This window comes from Lathamus discolor, chromosome 6 (genome assembly GCF_037157495.1).
Source record: "Lathamus discolor isolate bLatDis1 chromosome 6, bLatDis1.hap1, whole genome shotgun sequence".
In the NCBI taxonomy this organism is placed as follows: domain Eukaryota; kingdom Metazoa; phylum Chordata; class Aves; order Psittaciformes; family Psittacidae; genus Lathamus; species Lathamus discolor.
In genome coordinates this window covers 17491268-17505465 of record NC_088889.1, presented here as the reverse complement: position 1 = coordinate 17505465, position 14198 = coordinate 17491268, and the positions used below count along the sequence as shown (strand labels likewise).

The 14198-nt window shown below is 42.5% G+C and overlaps 1 long non-coding RNA gene across 2 annotated transcripts; it reads right to left on the bottom strand.

Annotated features, from left to right (window-relative positions):
• Positions 1-7091: 7091 nt before the first annotated feature.
• Positions 7092-14098, bottom strand: LOC136016558 (uncharacterized). 2 transcript variants are annotated; one of them, XR_010613650.1, is made up of 4 exons: positions 13878-14098; positions 11659-11845; positions 10612-10995; positions 7092-9610 (listed from the first exon to the last, which is right to left on the bottom strand). It is a non-coding gene; the product is annotated as an uncharacterized LOC136016558 (long non-coding RNA). The 2 variants fall into 2 exon arrangements; XR_010613649.1 differs by lacking the exon at positions 7092-9610 and having other exon boundaries at positions 10359-10995.
• Between the last annotated feature and the right edge of the window lie 100 nt (positions 14099-14198).

Genomic DNA, 14198 nt, shown 5'->3' with positions numbered 1-14198 from the left:
CTTAATGGTCCCATTGTTGGAAACAGACTGCAGTTTTACAATTAATTTTCCTCCTAAGGATAATTTGGTTAGTGTTTCTAAAAGCATCATCCGCTTTCATATTGCAGGACCTAACTGTGTGAACGTGTCCATACAGAAGTCAAACAGAGAAGCATCAGCAATGTCCCAGTGACCACAAGGTATGTCTGAAATAGAGGAATTTGCTAGCATTGCTGGTACAAGAATTGTCTGAAACCACCATAGAGATGGAACATAATAAACAAGGCTAAAATTAGAATATCCAAACACCCAGCTGACAGTATTTTAGCAACATTTATACCACATTCTTTAAAGTACAGCACAGTGGTGCCTCACTGTAAGAAATTTCTACCAAACAATGATTCATGATACCATTGGGGTAGATTCCTATTTAAGACCTTTGTTCACAGTTAAAGCTCTTTGTCTGAAGTAGAAAGCTCCCATAGCAGGCGAATGCGTTCCCAAGACCATCTTCTCAATTTAAAGGAGTTCCTCTCTCTTTCAGCTCTTTTTGCCATTTTTCTAAGAAAGTTAGGCATTTTGAATTGGTCAGTCCCTGTCTAGGAAAGTGTTTCAGTTTAAAGTACATAGTCAGAGGCAGAATTATAAAAAATATAAAATGCCTACCAATTTCAGTGTAATGAAAAGAGGCCAAAATTAGGAACCCTCAAGGAGGAAATGTGGGCAGGCTTTGGAGAATAGTCTTGAGACAGCTGGTTTATCTACAGGGGAACTGTGGGAATCTGTGGAATGACTAGTGTCATTGCAAGGTGACAATGTTGTAGGGGATCTAGGTCAGAATTTCACGCAACTGGATTTCATACAAGTACAAGGGTCTGCTTGGACAGATCAGTTGAGAAGCCATGCAGGCTTTTGCAGTCCCTAGATTTTGCTTGGATTTCAGCTTCATTCTGAATAAACAGAAAACGAACTTTATATTTCTGTCTGATTTCAACTCCTTTGCTAACTGTGTATGTAAGACTCCTCACTGAATACAGCCTTGTCTGCAGTGGAATATGGCAATGACTGTGTGCTTTAGTAGGAGGTGTGAAGAATAATTTTGACATTCAAGACTATTGGAAACAGTATGTAATTCATTGCCTCGAGATGGAATGTGGCCATAGTTAACAACCTGAATTTGAGAAAAGAACTTCAGAATCTCAGTTTTAAATCCCTTTTGGAGGGTAGCATCTCTAGTTCACACGCTGCTTCAGCACCAAAATAGGTCGGTCACAGCAGAAGCAGCGCTATTTTTTAAACAACGAAGGTTTAAATTCCCAGAGATGTTGTATGATTTGTACTGGCAAGAAATTCCAGCTGCCTCGCAAGATCTGCCCCTTCCTGTATTCTTTCTGTTCTCTGGAGGCCTCCCAGATAAATAAGGAGCAGGTCAGACCTGCTTAGGGTAGAAGATCTGACGAAATCATGCCCTGAGGTGTTGTGACTACTATTTTTGTATTTACTTGAATTGGCAGTGCCTGAAGGTACAGTTGACAGATTTCAGAATGTAAAAATGATCAGTCTAGGGGGAGTGCCCTTAAACACTGCCACTTTATGGCAGATCTAAAGTAACTTGGATTCCAGCAACCCTTTAAAGAGCTTTTTAAAAAGAAAACCCATATGAGCTATCCAATGAGTAACATTCCAGGAATCACAGAGGCACAGGCTCAGGCTGTTGCAGACAATCTTTCCTTTTTCTCTGGGCCATATTTTCTCTAAGCATCAGCTTAAGGAAGCCATCATCCTACAGCTGTACTACTGCATGAACCAAATGAAGTCAGGGATCAGTACAGCAGAATGAGGGCAGCCTGAAGGAGGTGTGATGTGAGCTTTATTAGAGAGGACATATGGCTTTTAAAGAAAAGGTCTTTGGCAGACAGCTGGAGGTGGCATAATTATTCATCAGAAAAACAACAGCAGCTACAAAGATCTTCTCCCTCCCCTGCTGGCTGAATAGAATTGTTGCAGCCATTCAATGGGCAAATGATTTTAACCTACCCTCCATAAACACCATTTCATGTTAAGCTGATTTAGGAGGAAACTCTTACTGTAAAGGAAACCCACAGCTATACAGAGACACACACATTTAACTCAGCTTCTCCTTGCAGCCCCAACTTTCAGGTAGCTCTTTGCTATAACCCCGTAAGACAGTCCCTGTGAACACAGAGAACACATATGCAGGGACACAGACCCCTATGTTCATGCACATGTATAGATACACCACACGTTATGAAACAGCATGATTTTTCATGCAAATATTCGTTCAGCTGCATTAGCTGATAAGCCTCAGCTTGTTTTGTACATCAGGCTGTGTTTCACTTTTTACATTTATCCTTGTGCCTGTAAGGTCTGTTGTCAGGATTCTTTGCCTTCATCCCTACAGGTAAGGCCTGATGATCCTTACCCACAGCAAGGGCACAGTGGCACCAAACTGAGTAGGGAACTATGTGCAGCCAAGAAAAGTGGGCTTAAAAATTAAAAGTTAACACAAAGTTTTTAAAAGATTAACACAAAGTTAATCAACTTTGTGTAACTCAGTGTTAGTGTTACCTGTTAAGTGGCACTGATACTAATGCATGTGTTGGATATATTTTTTTTTAATCTGAACGAAAGCAACTTGCAAAAGATGGATCCTTAATTCATTTGAACAGGTGCTAAAACTGTTGCAAATTGAGTGATTTTCTCTGGTTCACCACATAAACCATTGATTGACAAAGCCAGCACCCAGATCTCCCAGGTCCTGATCCATTAAACAGAGTGACGTTCCCCCTGTAGGGACTGTCACAGCTTTGCAGAGTCAGCACTAGACAAGTGAGGTTTTTCTTGGTTCAGAGACAAGGCAGTGGGTTGAAACTAAGTCTATTCATTGCTTTATATTTATTTATCAAATGAGCTTGTTCCCCACTTCATATCAGGAACAGATAAACAGCAAAGTAGTGGCATAGTTCACAGATCAGAGAATTGCAGGCAGATTAATTCCAACCCTCAGCCAGCCTAAAGGTTTTTCTATAAGCACTGATTGTTGGCCCACCCCTCTTGTAAAAAAAAAAAAACCCACAGGAGATGCTCTGAAAGGCTGTCTCTATGAGCAACCCGTTGCAGAGTTCCTTCCTGACCTTTTGCTCAGGAGTGAGGGATTTCGCCTGATATCATGGAGCAGGGTGTAAACCCCTCATGGCAGATTCTTGGGGATCTTCAGGTATCCAGGGGCATCTGTGTTGCCCACATCCACTTGCATGGATGCCTTGCACAGTTGCTAGGTTCTTGGCTGCAGAGCACTGTCCATACTAATAGCATTAGGCTATCTATTTCATTGGTGCATTGTTTATCAGTCCACAGCATGGAAAGATATATTCAGCCCCTTGGGAAATCTTTGATGGATTAAGCAATGAAAATGAACAGGGGAGACAACTGTTAGAGAGCAAAGGAAATAGATACAAGTGTATGATGCTGATGCCCTATATTTCTGACCACATCTGCCAGAGAAACATATAACTTTCACCTTTCCATAGGCCTTCCCAGAACAGTGATGACGGCAGACTGGCCTGGAAACACTTTTCTGGTGATAAACAATAGAAATGATCTAACATTAAAAATAACCCTAAAAGAAAAAAAAAAAGTCAGAAACAACTTTGAAACAAAGGAAGGGTGGAGCAAGCAACCTTTTTGGAGAGATTTATACTCTGCTTTGTGCTGCTTATTGAACCCTGAAATGCCAGTGAAGGTTGCATCAGAAATTTGTAAACCATATGCCTACAGCTATTATGTACAGTGTTGTAAGCATTATACAAATTAGTGAGCCTATTACAAATTTTTTGGCTGCTGTAATTAGATTTGGAGTGATTTATCTTTTTGCCATTGTTTCAGCATGTGACATGACATGAAAAGAGGAGGTTTTGTTGCAAACAGCATTTTAACCGCAAAAAGTTATTTTGCAGAAGAAAATGTACTTCCAAGATTTAATTCAATACTGAGTCTTACACAAATCATGTGAAAAACAGTCTTGCTGTGGTAACGGCAGAATTAAGCACAGGTGGCCGAAGACTCTTGGACTGAATTTTGAATTTCTGGTACATACTGCTGCTTTGCAGTTATGTTGGTAGCAATGCAACTAAATGTTTTCCTGTAAGCTTTAAATGGCATCAGCAAAACTGCATACAACCTGATTCTTCTTTTTAATGCAGAAAGTCTGTAGGATCTGGGTCTTACAAGTAAACAGTTCAGAGCATATAATAATCCAACTTTTCACTAGCCTCCCTCCCTTCTGTCTTACTCCTTACAACAGATCTGAACAACACATACTTTCTCAAAAAGACTTCTGTGTGATTGGCAGGCCTGGTAGGAGCTTCTGTCAGATGCTATTGTCACTAGCTAATTGCATCTCCGGGTTCTAAGAAACTCATCATCTCCTAAGCTTTAAGACAAGTGCCTAAATTGTCAGATTTGTTCATAAATACAACAGAGAAATTACAAGGGACTGTCTATTGGAGTGATGGAAAAAGCTGAGCCGGCAGTGTGTGCTCGCAGCCCAGAAAGTCAACTGCGTCATGGGCTGCATCAAAAGGAGCGTGACCAGCAGGTGGAAGGCTGTCATGAGACCCCACCCACAGTACTGTGTCCAGCTCTGGAGTCCCCAGCACAAGAGGGATGTGGACCTGTTAGAGTGAGTCCAAAGGAGGTTCACAAAGATGCTCAGAGGGCTGGCACCTCTCCTATGGAGACAAGCTGAGAGAACTGTGCTTATTCAGCCTCGAGAAGAGAAGGCTCCAGGGACACCTTAGAGCAGCAAACAGTACCTAAAGGGGCCTATAAGAAACCTGGAGAGAGACTTTTTACAAGGACATATAGGGACGGGACAAGGGGCAATGTCTTTAAACTGGCAGAGGGGAGATTTAGATTAGAAATTAGGATGAAATTCTTCACTATGAGGGTGATGAGTCCCTGGCACAGGTTGCCCAGAGAACCTGTGACTGCCCCGTCCTTAGCAGTGTCCAAGGCCAGGTTGGATGGGGCTTGGAGCAACCTGGTTTAGTGGAAAGTGTCCCTGCCCATGGCAGCGGGTTGGACTAGGTGACATTTGGAAGTCCCTTTCAACCCAAACCATTCTATTATTCTAAAACATCAGCTCCAGACTAGAAGTGTTTAGTAGGAGTGGGACTGATGATTCCAGAAAATCCACCAAATTCAGCTAGCTAGAGCGACCTTCAAGGAAACTCAGGAGGAGGTGGCTGCACAGACAGTGCATGTGGCCTTGTGTAGTCTACAGGAAAAAGAGAAATTTCATTAGTGAAAGCTTATCCTTTATAATAACAGCTCATCTTCTTCCCACTGATAGCAGCAGCCATTGTCTTTGTGATCTTTGTCATTCTTTCTAGCACTCTCTATCCAAAATAAGGGTAGAAGTGTGCTGAGAGTTAGTCAGTCTGTGTGGGTACACACCTGGAAATTGCCATGTTCTCTGAATGGGTCAGTAGCAGAGCTGAGGAAAAAGCCAGGAGCTCTAGATGTGCATGTACAGTTATATTTGCAATAAGAGAAAATTAATTAACCTGCATTACTCTACAGCAGAGTTTTTAAGAAATACAAACAAGATTACATCCAAAAAGTGTGTGCTTCTTTTTTTCTCACTCTGACAGCACCCTCAGGATTTGTAATGGCACATGTAAGTCCCAAACAAGATTGAAAAAGGTACACTGGAGGTTGAACAGGAAAGAACTGAAATCAGACCCAGTTTCAGAGGATAAAAGGAGTTCTTCTGATGGGGAAGCTGGAAGAAAAGAATCTGAGAGTAGTACGAAGCATGGACCATGAGAAGGGGTCTTCCAAGGAAGAACTTGGTGTTCCAAGGGGAGCCTGTGGACTACATCTTCCAAACCACCTTAGTGACCTAGATGAGGCTGAGTTCAGTGGTGTAATTTGTAATAAAATGCAGGTAAAGAGAGTTTATACTTCTACTGAGGGCAACAATGAGACCATTTCTCATACATGCTAGGAGCTGGCTAGATACAGCTCTATTTTCAGTGCTATACCCCGGGCTGGGCTTACTGGCTGTGGGATGTAAGTGAGGTCTGGCAAACTCCCTCCTGGATGGGTGAGAACTCACCAGATGAAGTGCTCATGAGGGAGATGACTCACGCTGCCTCATTCCTTCACTATTACGCAACTTGCTTTTTTTTCCAGAGTAAGGTTTTCTTCCACATTCTTTCTGTGACTCTTTTTTTTTTCCTTTCAGTCAAAGCGCCTGCCTTTGTCACTTCACCCTGAAATGGGCAGGGAATTCAGTAACACACCCTGGCAGGGTGTCAGAGGTCCATTTTCTCAAGGGGAACAGGAAAAGGTAATAATGGTTTGAGGAACTGGAAAACAAATATGTCCTATGTAGACTACAATTGTTTCATCTAAGTGAATAAAAACAATGAGCTGTGAGCCCTGAGGAAGCAGTGTGTGGCTCCAGCAGGACCCGAAATAGCCCAGGAGAGAATTTCCTCATTTTGAGCCACAGAGCAGAGGAGGAGGAGGAAGAGGAAGAGGAGGAGGAGTAGAAAGAAAAGGAGGAGGAGAAAAAGAAGGAAAAGGAGGAGAAGAAGGAGGTGGGCTGCCAGCCCCCAGTGGCACCACTGCCCCAGGGGTTCACTGAGGGCCACCTCAGGGAGGCAGGATTGTTACCATTATCAAGCCAAGGAGTTCATCTGGTGTTAACTGAGACCAATGAGAATATCAGTGCCAATTCTGGCTCCTGCTGGTGGGGTGATCTCAATTCTCCTTCACTGGTAAGAATTACCAAAAGTATGTGCAGGAAGGTTACTGTAAATGTCATGTCATGGCTCATGTCTCTGTATCCGGTCTGAGAATCATACAATCGTAGAATCACAGACTGGTTTGGCTTGGAAGGGACCTTAAAGACCCATCTAGTTCCAGCTCCCTGCCATGGGGAGGGTCACCTTCTACTAGACCAGGTTGCTCCAAGCCCCGTCCAACCTGGCCTTGAGCACTGCCAGGGATGGGGCAGCCACAGCTTCTCTGGGCACCCTGTGCCAGGGCCTCACCACCCTCACAGGGAAGAATTTCTTCCTAATATCCAATCTAAATCTCCCTTCTGTCAGTTTAAAGCCATTCCCCCATATCCTGTCACTACAAAAAAGAGAGAGGCTGTCCAGGGCTGACACTGCAGCTCTTCAGCATGGGTGACATCCCCCTGACCTAACTATAGTGAGATCTGCTGTGTTACAGATCCTCCTCCCAGACTGCTCTGGAGTTTGCTAATCTTTCCTTTCATTATTAATGGAAAGAAGTTCTGGCACAGTATTGACAAGTTAATGATGGATACCTTCTACTACGATTAAATAGGCATAAATTCCTATACTAAAATTGGGTAGAAAGGAAGCATATTTCTTTGCTGGCAGTGAATAAGCTAAGCTATAGTAGAAAGGATGAGACAACTGTGTGAAAATGGGGAAATGAACTTTTTGTAGCCATCAAAATAGTCTTACTGTAACATATTTTACATATGCATTAAAATAATATAGGCAAATGCATCCTATTTTTTCATGAAGCTTATTAGAAAATGGTGGTTCCCCTTCAGTGTTTCAGTCCCACAGGGTACTTGCCTGCATTCCCAGGGAGGTGCTCGCTTGTGTTATTGCCTTCAGCCCTCCTAGGCTCCCGTAGGAGCATGATGGAGTCTAACAAGAGTAAATATTGTTGTGGAGTAATGGAAAGGCTCTGCTGCATGAATTTGAGGATGCTTAACAAGCATTAAAGCTGTGAATTATGTAGCTCATTCTATGAGTGCTTGTTCATCATTACCCTGTTCTCTGCTAGCTCTACACGAGTTACAGAGAAACAGATTAAAAAACGAATCTTGGGAATGCCAAAACCTTTTATTGTGACTCTTTTTCACACCTACTCTTCCTGTAAAGCCAAGTGTCTTATTTGTTTTGAATACAAGGGTCAAAGATGACTTAAAGAAATATCTGATTATTACTTATCTGTCCGTAAACCTTGTAGGTAGAGCCTTACCTCAGACCTTTTGGGATCAAAGCTGAGATTTTCAGCTTCCCACTCAGTGATATGAAATTTCAGATTCTACCAGCAGCAAATCCGGACAATTTATATATGTGCAGAAAGCTTGTCATTCGTAAACTAATAGATCTTATTCTTACAGGCCCTTTCAGCAGCATAATTTGGAGGGGAAATATCACACCATAAGAAAGGAGGAGGGATGTACCCTTCAGAAGTTAATTATGTTTAATGTTATCTTCTGAAAACTGCTCAGGTTAGAGTCAAAGAGACTCACCGGTCTGTAGTCTGGGACTGATCTGTGTAGGCTCACTATGAATCATGCTTCATTCTACAAAAGCTTCAGCTGTACACTGAACTGTGCAGTGCTTTAACAGCGTGCAGGACCAGAGCCCACCAACTGGTACTGCCAGTGCAGGAAAGGGAAGGAAAAAAGTAAATAGATAATGCAAATTAATTCCAGAGTGTAAAGGCAGGCTCCTTGATATGGTTGCAATAGTGTAACATGAAATGCCTGCTCAGTGGGTTGATGTCTTTGGCTGTCTATGGATCTGGTGCTGCCCATACCAAGAGATGGCATCTCTGCCCACAGCTAAAAGATCAAAACAGAGTTAGGTCCATGTCCATGTAAGTACAAGAAAATCCCCTTCCATTTGCCTTATGAAATATCGAATGAGTACAATACCGTATTTGAGCTTAGTCACCAGGCATAGAGTAGACTCTGTGGCAAAATAAAGACAGAAAATTTTTCAGTACAGCCACACATTTTCTGAAAGAGGCTCCTCTAGCTAATTCTGCTAAGGATTTAAACTGTGATTGCAAATAGAAGGAGACAGCAGGCAAATGTTGCCTATTCCCTTAAGACTGCATGGAAAAGAACAATTACTACTGTACTGACCTAGTTGATCTTATTTTAGATTGAGGTTTATTATTCTGAATAGTAAGTTAGCTTACTAAATACAAATTAGAGAAAAAAGACATCAGCCTGAATCAACCTCAATCAACCCAATCTCAAAAACATGGATTACTTTACTCCAAATGAAAGGCTATCTATTTTACATCCACAACTTCATAATGACAGATTTAGCAGAGTTGCGATTTAGGTATAAAGCTATGATTTGGATATGAATGCTTGTATCTAGTGGATGTTGTATTTGCATGTTGTAGGAATAAAGTTTAGGAATAAAGTTTGCATTTTTGGTCTGAGTTCAGATGCAGGATTCTTCATTTTTGCATCGTGTTTCTGAAGCTATTCAAGGGTGGCTTCAGCAACCTGATAACTGGCCCAAAGGCTTTGACTAACTTAAAACCTAAACAAATCCCTGGACTAGCTAATACCTCATTTTCCATCTTGTTTTTGTTATTCCAGACAAAGCCCCATCGCCCTCACAAACAAGGGAGACTTGGTCATTCCTCAGGCAAAAGGCTTCAGATGGGAGCTGAGGTGCCTCAGGCAGTGCAGAACACTTTGAGTGAGTGCTACACCGCCTGCTGGTTGTGGCACTGAAGGGCACTGTGCTGCTGCTTCACTTCTCCCATGAAACATGAAAAGGAAGATCAAGGCCACCAGCACCTATAAAGATTCCAGAAACGCAAAAGGTTTGCTGTAGCATCTTTGCTGAACTTCAGTAGGAGCCTTTGCATTGCACTAATCTCAGTTCCTCTATTTAAATAAGTTAGATTTTTGTTCCATGTGCTTGCAAAACTGTGGATTGAGATAATACACAGTATGCAAATGTTGTGTCATTACTAAGCCAAACATAAACATTATTTCTGTTGGCTGTATACTTTTAAGTATAGGCAGAAGTCTCATTTGAAAGTCTTTCTTTGTTTCATTTTTCTTACAGGGATGCTTATATATGTATGAATGCTTCATGTTACATGTCAAGTTATACTGTGACCTGTAATAATGGTCATGTAATCATTGCTATTTATTATCATACCAAATTCAAACTAAATCTAAAAGCCAAGTCTGTCTGTAAAATCTACTGGAAGCTCCCAGATTTTGGCCCAAATTTCCACTCTCCAGTGTTTTCAGTCTTCTTGTATTTTCCAGGTCATCTGCTCTATGGAGAAAGAAGACATAGCCATCTGGGAGATTAGTATATATATTTTATGAAGCAGAGTAGAGCTCTGTCTTTTACTGACTCAGATGCTAAAGACCCAGATTCGCAGCCTGCCTCTTAGCTAGCAAAGCACAGTTCAAAAAGCTTCTGTTGCCAGTGGCTTACCTGTCTCCCCTGCATGAAGAACAAACCTTCAATGAAGTGATGTTGGTAAAACAGTACTGTTCTTAAGTGGGAAAAACCAAACAGTCCAGCTTTAGAGCCGTGAAGAGAGGCAATTTATAATGACAGAAGAACCCATTTGTCATAAAGTTTACATTGCTTGAGGAGAGATTATCAGGAAATGATCAAACAAATCTGTCTACTGGCATGAGATAACTCTCCAGAGTGGTGTATATGGTTATATCAGTGAATATAATCATGGAACACAGCTGAGATATATCTGAAATGTATGAAAGCCAAATGAGAGCATTAGTGCTGGGTTAATTTAAGATAGAATATAAATTACCATGGGATGTGAAAGGAGTGAGCTGCATTAAGCAGGTGTGCCAAGAAACATCTCCTTAATCTTTTATTCTTTCTTACTGTGCTGATAGAAATGTACTTTCACTGCAGCTATAATCGGAAGTACAGTGGTTTTCCAGTACTGCAGTGTAGTTGCACTGTGTTGGTACTTCTGGTACTTTTTCTTCTTTCTTAATATTCCTCTTCCTCCTCAAAGAGCACAGAGACCAGGAGGCTGGAGTGCCAACATCTAAATATCCAGTGTAGATTTATAACTATGGATGGGCACAGTGCTAACATGTTGTTGCAGAGCTGCTAAGTCCAGTGAAGAGAGAGGAAAGGTGTCCATTGAAAAAGAGAGTGCTGGTTCAGAAGGATGCATAAACATCTAGAAGAGACAGAGCAAAACTGAGATGATTGCCCTAAACTTGTATGAACAATGGAACTGAATAAGCAGCATACTTTCCATTGCTTTTTAAAACAAGGCCTGGAGATAGAGTGGCCTTTTTGTTTACCCTCCAATAATTTGTTGTTGGGTTTTGGTGTTTGTTGTGTTTGTTTTTTTTTTAATGCAGATGCATGAATGAGCCTGAATTAAAATCCTTGTTCTAAGGGTCCCAGTTTATAGGAAGTCTGAACTACATTCAGATTATCACCTGCATTTTGCAGAATGGACTCTCCTTTTTAAACATATTATAACAAAATCTATATCCAAACTTTAGGAAGCAATCAGTGTGTATTCAGACACAGACTTTTGAGAACTGGATCTGTTATATTTAGAATCTATTTCCCATTATTCACATCTGCTGAATAATGATGGGAAAATATGCAGACATATTAGAAAATACACAAGGAAGAAACATTCAGTGTAGCATTTAGGCTGTATGTTCACCAGAAAGGTGTGTACCACTTCAAATATCTTTCTGTATCTTGCAAATGCTGAAATGTCGTCTTTCACAGACCGTGTGCAGACGGTCTTTAGTGTTCTGTTCTTCTGCCCTTTCCCAGTTACTGAAATACAAACTTAACATTTACTGACTCTTCTATTTACCTTGATCCTAAGAACAGCCTTCCCAATCTGGCCAAATCTTTTCATTCAGAAACCAGTCTCTGAGATTGCTGGTAAAAGATGCCAAGAGAAGTTTGTGAGAATGGGAAAATCGCATCCTGGCTCTTCAGAGGATTTCCCAGCTGCAGGCACTGGCTGCTCTGGGCATTCTGAGCCAGTCACACCGTCTCTGTGGAAACAAACGCATCATCTGTTAAAAAAAAAGGGGAAGGAAAAAACCCAAGCAAGATGTGTTTGAGAAGCAAAGCTGGCTGAGTACTTCAATATCAACGCGTTCCACCAGATGGCAGGGTTCTGTCTTGGCAGGTCACTACAACAGCCAGCCGAGCCTCTGCAGGAGTAATTTTTCTTCTATCATAGTTTTCACCATCAGCAATGTAACTCTTTACTTTAAACGTGTCAGTGCTCTAAGCATGATCAAAATAAGTGTCAAACAGCTGAAAGGTATGAGGCCCTATTTTGTTATGTCTCACTCAAATTTTTATACTACAACTTTAAAGGCACAATATTTGCATAAAGAATAGTAATTCCCCATTGTGTGAAATAAGGAAATATTCCCCCCCCCCCCCCCCCCCCCAAAATAAAACTGTACAGAAAAGTAAGTGACTGTTGCTGGAAGAGTCAGGTCTGCTGTCCCTTTCCCCGTCCTGTCCTGCTTCCTTATGTGGTGCTGGCTTCAACAACTGTGCCTACAGTCCTAACGCAAATCAGATCAACCTAAGAGCTGATAGAGAACTTGTTGCTTTTACTTGGCGGCTTAGTTGCCAGTTAGATAAATGAGCTGGAGTGACTCTACAGCCACGCAGTCACGTCTGCTGCAATCAGGAAAGCAGGTCAAGCATGTGACAAGGGGCAGGAAAGTCCCTTTCAGCAGCACAGTAATATCGGATAAGCTTACACTAATTGTGAAAACACATCCTTAAGTAACAAAAGAGTAGTGAAGAGGATGCATCCTCAGCTCTGCCCTCCCTAGAGAGGGGATATGGAGATACAGGAGAAAATCTAAAGCTCATTTCTTAGGTTTGATTGAAAACTAGTGCTGCAGTATGCCTACATCTTGCATGTGTCACATTGAAATGACAGTTCCAGCCTCAACTAGATATATTTTGCCCTTTATTTGGAAAATAAGAATATTAATATACCAGCTCTTTCTAGAAAAGGCATTTTTTGGTTTCTATCAGAAATAAAAGCTGTGAAGTCTGGGAAAAAAAAAGACTTACTAACAATTACGGTTCCCTGCAGAATTCTCTGCAATACTTAGTATTAAGTTTCAGCTGAGTGGAGGTGTTTCCCCCCCATAAAACCCAGACAAGCCAATTAAAATGTTTCACAAACAATAAGGATTTTGAATGACTTCTTAAACTCAGAACACACTAGTCTTTCAATCTTCATCTCTCTTTTTAAAGCCTAAATCCTGGTGCTTCCGAAGTGCACCAGCACAGTGCTAATACAAGGATAGATAAATAGACACAGAGCCTCACTGCTCAGATCCTAAGGACTAGCAGCAGTTACTCTGTACTTAGAACAAATGCCTCACCAGGGAATGGAAATTTTTTTTAAAAAAACTCATTTTGCAGAGAACTGGGAAACTCCATTTTTAATGTGCTAACGAAAAACTAAGCCAAATATTTTATGTAAGTGGGAGGACATCATGTGTGGTCAGGGTACCTGGGATTCTCATTCTGACAGAGGGGAGATTTAGATTAGATTTGAGGAAGAAGTTCTTCACTGTGAGGGTGGTGAGGCCCTAGAGCAGCTGTGGCTGCCCCAACCCTGGCAGTGTTCAAGGCCAGGTTGGACGGGGCTTGGAGCAATCCGATCTAGTGGAAGGTGTCCCTGCCCATGGCACGGGGTTGAACTGAATGAGCATTAAGGCCCTTTCCAACCCAAACTATCCTGTGAATCTGTAATTCAGCATTAGTTGGCTCCATTACCATGAAGCACAGAGACTTTTCATTTCCTGTTATTGAAAAATGAATGATTGTAAAAACTGAGGCGATACAGTAAAGAAAATCTCCTTTTGGTATCATGAAGTACGAGCAGGTTTTATTCACAACACCTGATCTCTATAAGCTGTAAACACGCTGGCAACAAGGCACTTGCGCTTTCAGGACCAAGCAGAACGCAGAACACGCTCTGGTGTGTACCTCACCGGCGGCGCCCGGCGGGCCAGCGCCGTGTTCACCGCCTGCAGACCTCACCTGCGCTTCCGTGCCGACGGGATGCGGGACAACGCGCCGTAACAACACAAAGACTTTCCCGAGCCCAGCCCCCGCTCCACCAGCCGCACCGCAGCTGTGCCTCTCGGGGTGCCGGGGGCAGCAGGGCCGCGGCGGTGTGTCCCGGTAACGCCAGGCCGCGCCGGACCGCTGCACGCCGCGGGCCTGGCGCAATACCCTTCCCGCCCGCTGCCCACCGCCGCGGAATCCCGCCCACCCTCGACCCTCTCCCGTGTCATGCCCCTTTCCTCAGCCAATGAGAAGCGGCGAGGAAGGCGGGGCTTGGGGCTCTCACTGACGCGA